Source organism: Mustela erminea, chromosome 5 (genome assembly GCF_009829155.1).
Source record: "Mustela erminea isolate mMusErm1 chromosome 5, mMusErm1.Pri, whole genome shotgun sequence".
NCBI lineage: Eukaryota > Metazoa > Chordata > Mammalia > Carnivora > Mustelidae > Mustela > Mustela erminea.
The window spans coordinates 122,872,465-122,887,957 of NC_045618.1; the positions used below are offsets into that span (position 1 = coordinate 122,872,465).

Sequence of the window (15,493 nt, forward strand, 5' to 3'; positions counted from 1 at the left end):
TGCCTATGATAAAATCAACAACATCAAAGCAAAGGGTAAACAAATGAAAAATGAGAGTGTACACGCACAAAATTTTCACAAGTTCTTTGCTCTCCTTAATTATGCCAAGAAAGATACATAAAGTTAATTCTATGAGCTAAATTTCTCATCCTATGGTTAACCACATCTATGTGCACAACTGCTTAACGGATGGTTTCACTCAGTGGCAAGAAGCTATATCATCAAGTGGAATTACTTCTTCTTTAAACAGATCTTCCAGTGTGGCATTTGAATCGCCTCACGTATGGTTTGGAGTGTTTGATGATGATCAGGATTGGGTTAACCAGCTGGCATTGACCTGACAAACTTGCTCAGAGGAAGGCAGAAAGTGGTGGTTGTATTTTTTCTCCGTTGGGCAACCAATCTATGGAGGAAGGAGTTTTGATTGGAGGAGGGAGTTCCTGCCACTAGGTCATGAACCTTCTGGTCTTCCAGGACTGGCCAGCCCAATTATGCATTTATTCATTCAACTACATTTATGCAGAACCTGCTGCACAGGGCATTATTGTCAACACTAGGGAGACAGAATGAATGAGCCAAGGTTCTTGGAGTTCCATGGAAAAGACAGACATTAGAACTGACACATTACAAAACAATACGAGTAGGGAAATAATAAAGGTACAAACAAAAACCTGTAGAAGCCTAGAGAAAGGAATGAGTAATTTTGACTGGGAGGGAAGGTGACATTCATGTGGGTCCTAAAGGAGAAGAGTTTGCCAAATGTAGAGTGAGAGGTCATATTCTACGTAAAGGGTAAGCAGCATGGGAAAGGCTAAGCATCACAAAGCCATGCTTTACCATCAACGTGGATGCAGGAGATGGGTTGTTTAAGAATGAGGCTTGATGATAGTTTGAGACTCAGATGGTCATGGATCTCACATGTCCTGATAAGAAGTTTGGATGTGCTTTATCCACAGGGACAAGGAATCTGAGTGGTAAGTGACTGAAGTAATATAATTTGTTTGTTAGGAGAATAACTGTGGGGATATCAAAACCAGCACAGTGACCAGTGTAAGGGACACAGATGCCTGGTCATGGCATCACACAAAAGACTGTGGTACCGAGAGAGAAGCCAGTCCTGATGTCTGGCCCCTCAAAAGGTTCTTTACTAGAACAGTTGGGTTAAATCAACCAATACTCTCTAAGTGACAAAACACATAGGAAAAAAAAAAATACCATCAGAAATTCACAATTGACTATAAACCAGATGATTATAAAACTACTGAGTCTCTGGGCCAGAAAAGATTCTAAAAATTATGGAGGTCAGTAAACTCCAATCCTGGAGGGTTTTGCACATTCACATTTCCAGGCTTCATCAGGGGCTTAACAAATCAAAACCTCTGGGCCTACATCCCAAGAACCTGAGTTTTTAACCAACTTCTCCAGTTAATCCAGACCGATGAGTCAAGTTTGGAAGAGGGTATCTCTAGGCCAACCCATCACATTTCTTGATGAACAGGATGAGGTCTTCTTTGAAAAAATATCACAAAAGCCAAAACAGCATGGTGGTTGGCACTCGGTAAGGATTCAACTTTTGTCAAATCCCCGGTTACAAGCGCGTGAGTAGAACGGATGTCTGCCGTGCATTCCTTCAGGACTCAGAGATTATTAGACTTTAGTTTTAAATTCCACTGCTGTCAGCACTACTGGACTTGTTTCTTACCTATTTGAGTAAAATAAATTTTTTAAACCATTTTCCAAAGAATTTTAATCTCTCTTCCATGTTCTAAAGTAGCAAAACAAGGTCTTATTGTTTTATGCTGGGTGGAATGTTGGGTCGGCAGCTACTTACTAAGATGCTAACACCTTACAAAATATACTCTAGTGCCTGCTTCTCTCTGCTCCAATTTGATTAATTTTATGTGTATGTATTACATATATATATTAGATGTTCTTACCAGGAAAAGCTTCTGTGCTTCTGTGCTTCTGGGCTTGGAGGTCTGGGGCATGCCTAACATCTTGTTAAGTATAACTTTCATATAGCAATGAATTTACAGACCCATAGTGGGGGGTGGGGGAAAAATGTAGTGCTGAGTAGAAAGCAAAAAATTATACTACATATTCATCCAATTACAATGACAAATGAACAATAACCCCAGCATTTCATATTTTGACTAGTGCCTTTGAGTTGTGTACTTGTTCAGAATATCTTCCACAGACATCATTAGAAGTCCCTTTACTTAAATTAACTGAAAATTGTCTTTCTCTGCTTGACTTATTTCGCTAAGCATGATACGCTCTAGTTCCATCCATGTTGTCGCAAATGGCAAGATTTCATTTCTTTTGATGGCTGCATAGTATTCCATTGTGTATATATACCACATCTTCTTGATCCAACATGGGGGCTTAAGTGGGTAGGAGAAGAATAAATGAAACAAGATGGGATTGGAAGGGAGACAAACCATAAGTGACTCTTAATCTCACAAAACAAACTGAGGGTTGCTGGGGGGAGGGGGTTTGGGAGAAGCGGGTGGGATTATGGACATTGGGGAGGGTATGTGCTTTGGTGAGTGCTGTGAAGTGTGTAAACCTGGTGATTCACAGACCTGTACCCCTGGGGATAAAAATATATGTTTATAAAAAATAAAAAATTAATTAAAAAAAAAAAAGAAAAAAATTAACTGAAAATTACTTTCTGAAAGAAATAACTCCATGTTAAACTGATCATCTAACAGCATCATTCTGATTCAGACATCTGTCATTATACCAGCAAGGTGCAATCATTCCATAAGTACAGACTAAGTGTTATATAACAATAATTTGTATGTTAATCTTCTATAACAAAATAGTTTCATGACTCTGCCAAGAGGCATGTGTGAGATGAATTGTGTGAAGTAAGCATTTAAATTCATTCTGATAAAAATCTCGGTATAGAGTAATAAGCACAATTCCGTGTGCCCGGCATCGTAGTCTGGGCACAGGCCGTGTTGTCGCAAGCTACTGGTATTGGTCCGCCATGGAAGGGTGCACAGAGGAGGGGTGGGGAGATGTGCATGAAGAAGCATTCCTTGGGCGCCTGGGCGGCTCAGTGGGTTAAAGCCTCTGCCTTCGGCTCAGGTCATGATCTCAGGGTCCTGGGATCGAGTCCCGCGTTGGGCTCTCTGCTCAGCAGGGAGCCTGCTTCCCTTTCTCTCTCTCTCTGCCCGCCTCTCTGCCTACTTGTGATCTCTGTCTGTCAAATAAACAAATAAAATCTTAAAAAAAAAAAAAAAGAAACATTCCTCAAGTGTCAAAGCCTGTACTTTCAATGAACAGTAGCAACAGCAACGACAACAGACTCCAAGATGGACACTACTTTCTGATTCCCCAAACTGAGATGAGTCCTCTTTTATGTTCTCCCTCCCTTCTCTGGCCCTTATCACACCAGCAGCCTGTCCTGTATATCCTACTAGCTCTGAGCTCATCCTGCCACCGTGCAAAGTGCTTATTTCCCTTACTGTCCTTTTCATGCTCTGTTACACGCATAAATATTGAAATTTCATTTTGCAGAAGAGGCTGTGTCCTGTGAGTGAATAGGTTCAAGGGGTCCAAAGCCTTCTTGGGGATTCCAGAGAAATGGCAAAGATATTTGTTGAAGGCGAAAGTAACATAATGAAACCATTATCATTTCAGAGAGAGAAGGATCTGCGGTCAGCATTTATTAGGCCTCTACTGTGTGTCAGACAGGCAGACATTTTACATAATTATCTCAGTCCTCCAAAGGACAGCCCTATGAGTATACAGTGTTTTCTCCCATTTTAGACTAGACACAGAGATTGAAAGACATTTAAAATTTTGCTCAAGTTTATCAAGTTAACAAGTGACACAGCCAGCGTGAGAACCCGAGACTATCCTTCTCCAAACATAAAGGTTTCTTCATTAGCACTACGTATCCCTGGCACACTTATTAGGATTGACTGTCTTCAGTCACGTACAAACCAAATGCAATTAGGTTTGTGTCTCCCTCTTTCCTCCCCAGCCTAGGCAGCCTCAAGTGGAGGGATCCTGCATTACCACTTGCCTCTCCAATCTTACTCTGCCAGCATACAGCAAATGCTAAAAATCACCCCTCGGATGAATGGAAAAGCTTTCTTTATCATCTGGTATATACCCTCTGCCTCTAAAAGGATCCTATCTCCTTCATGAGTACCAAGCCATTCACACAGAAATAAATTCCTCATTGCATTTTGTGCTTTTCTTTATTTAGAGCTTCCTTAGGACCTATTTGGAAAAGAAAATGTCCAATTAAAAATAACTTGGGCTATCTCTTTCTTCTATTCTGTTAGGAACATATGGGCTAAATTAGCACCACCCAGCTGAAGAGTAAAAGAAGCACCCCTCTCCCCATGGTATCTAAGACTAAGATTTCTTTGTGCCTTTCTAACTCCCCACACGTATACCTCCAGACTCTTCTTGTTTTATGAGCAGAACTCTTCAGAGTAGTGATAAACATTTCTCTTCTTCAAATATTATTATTGCATCATTCAGCACTGCCAGAACAAAAAGCACTCAGATTAATTTTGCCAAACTACCAAAGTAATTTGTCATGTAAAAATAGAGTTATATAGTCAGGTGTTTTACAACGTACTGCTAAAATTCTCATCAACTTAAAAAAAAAAATGGGGTTGATGTAACTGTCAGAACTTTGGCAAATAGTAAGTCAAAAATGGAAAAGAACACCATGGGATACACACTGTTGTGTATCCAAATAATGGATAAAAACATTCCTTCTGATCAAGAGTCACAACCTAATCATACATTTTATAAATACAGTTCACATATGCATGTGTTTTCTGCAAGCTTCATTTAAGCAACCTTAAAATGATTAAAAATTAACCTTTACAAAGGCCTACATGTATACAAATCAGGAAAGTAAAATAAACATGCTTGCTCTTGGAACATTTAAAATTAAAACTGTCTCAGATTCGACAATTATAAAAATATAACTGAACGAAGTATGGGAAAATAAGTTGTAAAAAAAAAAAAACTGCCCCACAAAGATTTTGTGATACTCACAATGTCAAAATAAGGCCAAGCTTTGGAAAGTATGTCGGTGTTGTAATAAATCAAGTCTTTCCATTCACTGAGAAGGAGCTCAGGAGGTTTGCCCTACCGAAAAGGCAGTCCTTTGCACCAGTCTGCCTCATGTTGCAGAACCAAAATTTTAAACATCATCATATATCCTATTAATGGCTTATGTTTTTGTGAAAGGTAACTTGGACGACTCAAGTATAAATCCAGCCAAAAGGAGAAACAATGTTACTGCAGGGAACGTGGAAGGTTTCTTCCCAAAAGAGCCCCGCTGGAATCCATGTGTGATAAATTCAGTTTCCAACAACAAGCCAGCCTGTCAAGGATGGAAAGTTTGGCCCTTGTGTAGATCTTATCCTAATTACCCTTGATCCTTGAAAAGAATACTTTGTTCGAAACAGAGCAAACTCACAAGAGAAGATGAGGCCCCATTAAATGAATGGAAGAAATGGTATAGAGGGCCACCAGACGCTTGACTGCTTGGGTGATATCCCATGACATTCACAAACACCAGAGTTCCTATAGGGAAGGGCACTCTGTCTTAGTATAAGACCTAGAACTATTCTGGCACATGAAAGTCCTATGGGGATAAATGTTATCAACTTGAATAATGCATCTTTATAGGTATATAACACTGTATGATTATCGAGGTATTTTCCCACGCATTAATCTCATCTGACCCTTCAACAACCCTGTTGAACTCTGCAGAAAGGAAACTAAGTCTCCTGGAGATTAAGTAATTTGTCCAAGGTCATCAGTGTACAAAGGAGTGTGCTGACATAAGAATGCAGGTTTTCTTTATATAAGCACATATTTTCTTTCCTCCAAAACAACCTCCCTACCGTTCACTCCCCACCCACAGTTAAGGTCCCAAGTCACCACACCTACATCATAAAATTATACTCATCCATAACAGGAAAAGCTTGTACCTACTATAATGGTGGAGAGACAATGAAATGTTATTTTTTATAATTACACATTTACGTGATTGAAATAACTGCTACTATTTTAAATGAGAAATCATTTCAGGTAAGTTGGTAAAGGGAAAAACTTATAAACTGCATCTGGAGAATTCAAACATCTATGTGATTGAATGTAATGTTCATCCTTTTGTGCAACGCCAAATGGTCTGAGGGAGAACTCGGTGCAGCCATGGGTAACCTTCAACTTGTTTGGCTCCAGTCACCCCATGTAGGCCAGGCTAATAGGGTTTTCTCGGACCAACTCACAGAAGCGATTGTGAGCCATAAAATCCTGCATGCGAGAATTAGGAAAGGTAAGAGAGGAGGCGGTCAAGGCTAGGTATGAATCAGTTTCATCCCTTGGGCCTAGAGAGAATTTCCTGGCACCTGTATGGCAAATGCTTAACCAGTCTATTCCCATGACCTTCATATCCTCTTTATCTCTGAGATATTATAATTCCCTGTATTCTATCTTTCTTCAAAATATTTCATTCCGAGTTTTGGAGCAAAGTGGGAGAGGGAACGATCACAGAGGCTATTTTAACACTGGATTTCATGAAAAGTGACGCCCATAGGCAGCTGGGGATAAGTGACACCAGCACATGGACCTATTTCGGGACTGATAGGAGTCTAATGTTTTCCATTCAGCTCATGACCTCTGTTGACTTCAAGGGACACTATATTTGTGAACAGACTCTGGGAGCCACTCTTCTTTCACTCCCTGTTGAGGGGGGCTTCGATATTCCAAGGACCTCACAGCCATCGATGAACTTTGAGACAGGATGGTTTTTTTGGTGGGTTTAAATCCAAAAGCCCTCAGGTTCTTAAAAGGTTCAGATGGAAGATTCTTTTATCTGTGTCTTAAAAGCTCTAATAAAAAGAACTGAAATATCACACATGACCTGTGAACTGAGGGGGACAGAGGACCTTTTGCCAAGTTTCCTGCACATTCCCTTAAAAGCAACCTGGGAAGAAAGTGAGAAAAACTGCTCAGCTCTAATGAGCGCCTAATGGGTAGGGGCACCAGAGATTTATTTCGTGAATGCTTCAAAAAATGGCTGAGGTCTTTAACCACTAAACTGCCGGAAAACGTGTGGTCTTATTAAGCATCAGCAGAATAACTGACCAGTGTTTGAGAATCATGAATGTGGCCTTTCTGACTTCCCAAAGTATACAAGGATATTTTCTTTGACTTTCCCTTCTTGCAGATCCATAAAAACGACACTGCTTTGTTCAGGAGACCCGGGACACATGGTGCTGCCTGCTTCTGCAGACACACATCCCACATTAAATTAAGTTAGAGGTGGTATTTGAAAAATAAATAAATAACGGAGTTCCAATTCACTGCAAATGGTACAGGAGGTCCGTAAGTGGGAAGCCTACAAGAAAAGGACTTCTTTTAGAAAGATGTTTTACAGGACTTTTTCTGCATCATTAACTCTTCTGGAATCCTGAATATAACATGATGAATTTCCCTAAAAAAAGTAGCTACTGTTTAATTTTGAATCACTTCAAAGAGCCTCAGTAGAAGGAATCAAAGAAAACCAAAAAGACCAGTAGATGTGAAATTCGCCAAGAAAAAAAAAAAAAAAAAAAAGAAGTTTCTAACAGATTTTGACCATGTACTGAAAATACCACTGATTATTTTGCTAATACAGTATTTTACTGTTCCATGCGGCTGAAATAAGTCTCTGTATTCATCGGAACACAGGATATTTTTATTACAATATTTGTGTCATAGCTCTTTAAAAAGAAACATATTTAAAACCTTGAAAAGAATCTCTGTCTTAAAATGGTTCTTGATGTGTAGGTGAGTACGTGTGTTTTACTATAAACAGATACTTAATGGGAGTTTACTTTGCTAAAAAGAGTAAAAAAAAAAATACTGGTAGTCTTAGTTCTATCCCCAACACATAGTTCTAGAAAAAAAAAAAAACTAATTTTTAAAAACTAAAGCAATTTGGAAGGTGGGGAAAGGAAAGAAAGTTGGCTGGGATATTATAATGGTTGCCTGATAATCACCATCATCATCATCATCATTGGTCTTTAAAAATGTCTTTTACATAAAACCTGCCCAAGGGAAAAGAAAGAAAACCTCCTAAAAATTCCACATCCCTGAACACCACTACATCAAAAACCATCTGGAAAATGTCAGATAATGGTATCCACCCACCTAAGAAATTCAGCAAACTTTGTCTTCAATTACCATTTAGAATAATCAACTCAAATTGAAATTTCAATTTGAAAACCCTCAGAAGACAAAGCTGGGATTAGGAATCAGATTTTAAAAGTCTCCTTAAAAGACCATCTGTTTAAGACACCCTTCTCACATCCCACCTCGTCCTTGATCTGTACCATAAGTTCACAGCAGAAGCACAGCTGAATTTAAAGACACATACACACGGCTGCTATGAAGTCTAGTTATCACATGCATGTTCTGAGCTTGTCTCAAGTTTCTCTTGTTATGTAAGCACTTAGGGGCAATAAAATTTCACTCACATTCAGCAGCATTGTGAGTCTCAAAACATTAGTCTACCTGACTGTACAATCCTTTTACTGGCAGTGGATAGCCCTGGTATTTTATTTATATTGATCATATTGTCAATGCTATATGGAATAACCATTTAGTAGCCTATTAGCCTGTAACATTTTGTTACTGTTTTTAAATATCATTACCCATTCTGAACTCCATATTAGAAAAATCAGGTTGGAAAATCTAAATATTCAGAAAGAACTACAGAGCTTTGGGGGTCCCCCCCCCACACATAATTTGCAGACTGATGAGAAGAAAGGAAAACAATGAGTATCCACTTCTCACAGATAGAGGTCACTAATGGACTGAATTTGAATCACTGTGGCAGAAACCACAAAGTTATTAAAGTAATCTAGTGAAAAGTGAACTTGAATTAAAATTAAAGTAAAAATACCAAAAGATGATTTTTCAGAAAGGTCTGACCTGAATAGAAACAAAGTTGCATCACCTGGCTCTAAACAATCTTGTTTAGAGCTGTCTTCTAAAACCAGTGAGCAAAACTGAGAGCACACTATCCTTTGCTGTTTTTTAACTTCAGTCACTTCTGATTGCAGAAGCAGCAATTCTTCCTTGTAGGCTACAAGACTGAAGAGTCAAGCTAGATCAGATGCTCACCCTGAGTCTCTACAGAATAAGGTTTCTGGACATACATACTTGAGCCTTTCTTGAAACCACAGCTTCAGACTGGGAAGATATAAGGTTGCTTCAGGGAGATATGTCTAAATCCTAAATCAAACTCTCCAGCAGGCCAGAATATAAATGTAACAGGCATCAGAGGAGGTTCAAATTAGATCCAGCCGGTCAAAGTCAAACTGGGATAAGATCACATCATCTGAAACCTAGCATTCAGGGGAAAAACCATGACTGCCTAGGGGACCTCAAGGCAGCCCAGCATGGTGTCATTTGGGAATCTACTTTCTTCTGTTAAAAGCATCTCCTGGAATTTCTAAAACTGCAGTGAAACTACTGAAGTTTTAAGACATGGGCATCTTGTTTAAAATCAGCATTCTTTCCATGCTAGGTTTGTAATAGGTTCTGCTACTAGGCTAGTCCACTTCTTACAATTTCTTGTACCTACTGGCAGAGACATGGAATAATGCTTGAAATTTCATCTTCCAACCTCCTCCACTCGGATATTTGCAACTCAGCATGACAGTATGAGGCTGAACCTCCATCAGTGATTATTAAAAATTCTTAAATGGTTTAACCCTATCCTGTTTGGGGCTTTTGAGGAGGGAAGGAAGAAAAGTTGTATTTGGAGGAGCAATAACATCATGGGGAAATAAGCAACTTTTCATGGAATGTGTATTTCCCAAAGATTTATTCTCTTCTAATATGGCCTGTCGGTATTCTGTATCTGGTGCATACTGCTTAGCTAAAAAAAAAAAAAAAAAAAAAAAAGTCCAGTTCTAACATTTTAGATACTGACCTAAAATTTTACATTCATACAGCAACAACCCATATACCTCCCTGGGCAAATGCCAACCTGCATTCTCTTACCCCAAATTATTGGGGGATCCTCTCACTGGAGAATTGGGAAGGTCATATCACTTAAATACACAGACAATACGGGTTCCTATATGGAAGCTAGTCTACATATTAGCTTTTGGCTAGGAGAAGTTAGATGTAATAAATTTAACAATAAGCCTGTGTGAGCAAGGGGACATGCCCCAAAGCTCCCTGAAACCCTGTGTGATTTAAGAGCCTCCCAGCTGAGTGGTAAGCAATAGCTCCCATTTAGATGGGGCTTTGCATAGAGCAAATGCAGCATGTGAAGAAATCTAATCAGCACCTTGCACTCTTGCGCGAGCATTTACACGGATTTGTGCCCTGCACTCGATTAGCTTACTGCAAGCTTTACAAGAGATCTCCTCCACTAAAATTAATCAAAAGCTCTTGGAGACTGCTTTCCATTTACAAGAGAAGTCAAGATGAGCTTCCAGGTGAATAAATAATGATCATACTAATGATGACAGCAGCAGCAAATGCTGAGCTGCTCTGAAAATCAGCTGGGGGAAAGAGGATGGTGGGGAGTTGGGGCTGGAATATTTCTGTAGCTCTCTGAGGGAAAAGCAGGAGCTATTTTCTCAGTTAACCTAAGTAAGGCTGCTGTTTGGGAAAGGTGACCATATTTTCTCTCCACTGCCCCTGGCCCCAAGTGCACCCAGGAGACCACTGTCTCCCCCCATACCACCGTGTATCAGGCCACTGAGGAACAACATGCCTCTCCACAACACCATTAACCACCACCCACAACACACACACACACGCACACGCGCACACACACACACACACACACACACACGGTAAAAAAAAAAAAAAAATCACGGTAAATTCACGTCGCCAAAGGCTAATGCGTTTCATCTCATACTGCAATAAATACAAGACTTCTAAAGTTTTTATTTTATGACGCCAGAAGGTGAATGGAAGGAGGGAGGAAGGGAAGGCTCCGGGGATGTCAAAGTGGGAAAAGGAAAATTTTCCCTTTACTTGATATTCTTCTCTCTCTCTCTCTCTCTCTCTTACACACACACACACGCGCGCGCGCGCACACACACACACATTTGCTTTGCTTTCCTGCACCAGCTAAATGAGGTGGGCTTCTATCATTTTTAAAAGATGCTAAACTAAACAGGGCTGAGAGAGTGAGAGGGTGAAGGTGAGGGGGTGGGGGGGGGGGGAGGGAGTGAAATCTATGCACCATTTCCCCCGGCTGAAGAATACTAAAAGCCCCTGAATCCACCTTCTCAGTTTCCGAGGAGCTACAAGATGAGGCTCCAGCTGGGGCCGAGGTTTCTCACCCATCCCAGAAGGGCCTCACCTCCCCGCACAGCTGCCCACCGAGGGCACAGAAGCGCCGCGGGCCCCTCGAACCTGACTGTAGATCTCCCCGCGCTGGGTGCCCATCCCCGGGATCTTGAACTTCGCCTCCCTCTTACTTTCACTCAGATCTGCCGAGCGTCAGGAAAGGCGCTGGGAAGAAGCAGGAGCTCCGCGGCGGGGCAAGGAAGGAGAGGGTTGGGGGTGCGCGTTACCTGCGAAGGTTCTCGAGGTCTCCTTCCAGCCTCGGTGGTAATCTCGCTCAGCGCCGCGTCCTCCCCCAGATCCAAACTTTTGCTAGGTCCTCCTGGTGGCGGCGGCGGCGACGGTGGCGGGTGCTGAAGCCCAGCCTTGTCTCCCGCAGCGTCGGGGCGCGGGGGTGCGGAGGCCGGAGCCTCAGAGCGGCGCGCGCCTCCCCGCAGCCTGCCGGAGCCCGGGCGCCCGGCTCGCCTAGCTCGCTCTCGCCTTTCTCCTCTACGGAGCCGCGGCATCGTCTTCCCCCGTCCTCCGCCACCTCCGCCTCCAGGGCTCGGGCATGCCACTTTCTCTCGGCTCCGGCCGCCGCGGCCCCCGCCTCCTTTCCTCCTCAGCCTCCCCCTCTCCGCCTAGACCAAGCCACGAGTTCCGAAAGAAGCACAGAGAGCGGGGAAGGCAGCGGAAAGAGGCCCCGCAGCGTCGGGGCTCCTCAGAGACCGGAGGACCTCGGGGGTCAGCCGGAGAGCCGGGGCGCGCCGCGGGCGCTTAAGAACCCACCGCGCGGAGCCCGGAGCAGGGCGCTGCGCGGGGCTGCGCGGGGGCGGGCGCGGGGCTCGCTCCAAGTGCTGCGCCGGCGGGGCGTGGGTCCCGAGGCTGCTCCGACCTCACTGCTGCCTCGATCGGTTGCGGCGGGGCTAATGTAGACGCCGCGGCCCCCACCCCCACCCCTCCTGACACCCCCGGGAGATGTTTACAGTAATGAATTCGCGGGATCGCCTGCGCTGCTCCCGCGCTCCTTCTCTCACTCTGTCCCTCGCGCTCTGGCGCGCTCCCCTCCGCGAGCCCTCTCTCTCTGCCCCCCTCCTTTACTCCCTCCCTTTCGGAGTCCCTCCCACATTTCTGGTTTAAAGAATGCTTGGGAGGCGCGGCTGCAACCCTAAGCTTTCCAAGAGGCAAAGTCGGTCTCGGTTTTTAACCCTCTCCTCCCCAAAGAGAGTTGCAGAGTGCCTGGACCAACACCATGGATGCCACCCTGACCGAGCACGCCTTCTCGCTCTAGCCAGCCCTATCCCACCCCCAACTCTTAGGGAGAATGCCACCGTCTGAGCTCTGAAAGTCGATTTCCCCCATGCCCTCCAAGCCAGAGGATCTATTACTTAGACAGTGAGAAATGATCGAAACGTGAGATTAGAGAGTAAAAAATATAACAAGTCTCTCAACCAAGATGGCGTTATTTCAAATGAAGGCAACCCTGGTGATGTGCTCCCCCACCCCCACCCACCATCAGTTAACTCCCTTATCCCGGACCTTATTAAATAACTCTAATTGGGAAAATAATCGGAAGTTTAGTATGATTATCTTGAATACCTATTTTCTCCCCTCACTCTAGCTGCTGGAAAAAAAAAAAATGATTGTTCACTTTCCCCATACATTACAACGGACAACTAAATTCAGCCTCAAAGATTCAGGAAACAGACTTAGCAAAAGGAGCCTGATTTGTATACGAGCAACGTATCCACTTCGCAATCTCTTTGCAAAGGTTGAAGAGTAGTGTAAGAAAACCAGGTGCGCGTCTCTTTCTTGGAAAACATATTTTAAAAGGTTCTGTTTTATTCCTCTCATCTCATTGTCGCTCCTCCTGCCTCCAGTAAGTTGCTGTCATGTTTTAACAAGTCTGTGGAGAGGCTGAATGTGAACAGAAGAGGGAGAGCGAGCTCGCGCCAAGCTCCAAGCAGCGCCAGAGACGCGCCGTCGGTGGAGAGAAGCAAAGATCGAGCTTGAAACTAGCTCAGGACCAACTCCCTAGGGATCCGCGGGGCTGTCTCGGACGAAAGGTTGGGCAGGGGCGGTGGCCTCGACTGACTCAGGAGGATTTCCCCGTCTTCAGTTCAAAGTCTGAGTCACTTGGCGCCACTTTCCCAATTGTTTTTATTTCCTTCGCATCCCTGTTGTGTCTACCGCCTTCACTTATTTGAGTGCCTTAGTTGTGTTAAGGGGACTTGCAGAAACGCCCCATTTGCCTCCCAAGCACAAGCCACGCATGGATCCACCCAGACGCACGACCGAGACGCACGCTGGCACACGCTCTCAGGCGCGCACACAGGCACACACGACCTGGGTTTGTGCCCAAGGGTCGCTGTTTCTGTTGCATTATGCAGTGGTGAGGAAAATACTTTGATTAACATCTACATAACCGCTTTTCTCCCCAAACTCAGTGTGTGACTAACAAATACCCTGAAGAGGAGGGGGCACGGCGAGGGTAGTTAATTGGACCAGGACAGTGAGTGCCATCTTGCTGGGAGGTTCCAGGAGCAAAGCGCCAGAGTCGACTGCCGCGGTGGCCTCCACCTCCACCTCCAACAGCAGCTGCCGCTGGCTTGAGCCCCACGCGATCCAGGAGTTTCCTTGGCATCGCTGGGAGTCCAGACGGCCCCAGTCACCCTCTTTCCCGATCCTTAATTTCCTTGGTTAATGCCCCGACCTCAACTGACAACCTTGATCTTGGGCCTGATTAGAAATGAGAAGTGACCGCGCCGGCGCTGAAGGCATGGAGACAAACCCGTGGGACTTGTCAGCGCGGCAGAGGGATCTTTGCAAGCGACTCCGAGCCCGCGCGGGGACACGGTGGCAGCTGGCCAGGCTCTGCTCCCTACTTCCTGGCCGCCGCCGGCCCCCGGCACTCAGCGCCAGTGGGGGGCCCGGCACTTTCCGCCCCCTCGCCGCCTTCCACGCAAGAGGCTCAAACAAGGCAACGGGAGTTCAGCCTGGTGCGCTGCCTGTGCCTTCATCACCCACGCTGGCGCGCCGGGAAGGGCGCTCCGGCCACAGCTCGGTGCCCGGCCACTGAAGACCCGCAGAGCTGAAGACTTTGTTTTGGTAAAAAGAGTAACCCTCTCCCCAACTCGAAGGAAAATGCACTGGCATCCTTCTTAGCCACGAATCAATCCCGGATTGCGGGCGGGGCGGGGGGGGGGGGCGGGCTGGTGGCTTTAGATGTAACCGCTTGATTACATCGGCGACATTATCAGCAGATGGAGTGGGCGCGGGGGTGGAGGAGTAAGGGGTGTTACTCCTAGAAGTTATCATATTCATCCTGGGAAAGTGAGACGCTGGATTACAGGAAGCTTAATGGTTCTAGAACCGCGATTTGGGATCTATCGTCCCAGCACACTGACAAATGTGTGTTTTGACCCAGAGCTCAGTTACAAAACTCTTTCGAGGAGACGAATTCTACCTGCAAATAGACCTCCCTAAAGTCGGGGGTAGATTTAAGCAGCTATGCTCTTTCTGGAGGCAAGAAAAAAAGCTAAAAACATCCCATCCCGTTGACCACCCTACGCTGGTTCAAAAAAATATATTATCTTCCCCCCAACCGCGTAGCAGCAGCCCCGGCGGTTACTGGAAAGTCCACCTGGCACCTCTGTCCCTTTACCTGGCGGCCGCCGTGTCTCCTCGCAGTGGGCTCATCCGAATCCGACCGGGTCGGGGAGGTGGAAAGGGAAGAAGCTGGCGCGGCAGCAGCGGGGCTCCCGGGGCATGGTATTGTTTTAGGGGTCACCGCCAAGGTCCCTCCTGCCCATCGTTGAAAACGGTCAACCTGATCCCGGGTCTGGGTGGACACCGCGGCAGGCGCAGTGCTGCCGCCTCGCAGCTGCTAGACACCCGGAACCGAGGGTGAAAGACGCACCCCGGGCGGAAGCAGCGCAGCGCCTTGGCGCGGAGACTGTGGCCACTGATGTTATCTCTGAGCGCTCGTTCTTCTGCGGTGACAATGGAAGATGACAAACTCGCCAAGTGACAGCGACAGGTTTCCAACGTACAACTAACTACAAGGTACCCAGCCCGAGACAGTATGCTGCTTCCCCCCGCCCCCTTCTCTCCCTCCTACTGGGGAGGGAACTAATTTAACCCTGTGTGCGTCCTATTCTCCCTG

The 15,493-nt window shown here is 45.0% G+C and overlaps 1 protein-coding gene across 2 annotated transcripts in view; it reads right to left on the reverse strand.

The window, feature by feature from the left end:
* FLRT2 (fibronectin leucine rich transmembrane protein 2) overlaps positions 1 to 15,087 on the reverse strand; it is a 102,258-nt gene extending 87,171 nt beyond the window's left edge. Inside the window, exon 1 of one of the 2 annotated variants that reach the window (XM_032344776.1) lies at positions 14,993 to 15,087. The gene's annotated coding sequence lies outside the window, so the exon portion shown is untranslated. Of the gene's footprint in view, positions 1 to 11,579; positions 12,423 to 14,992 lie in introns of those variants that run through there. The other variant, XM_032344775.1, reaches the window with a different exon arrangement.
* Between the last annotated feature and the right edge of the window lie 406 nt (positions 15,088 to 15,493).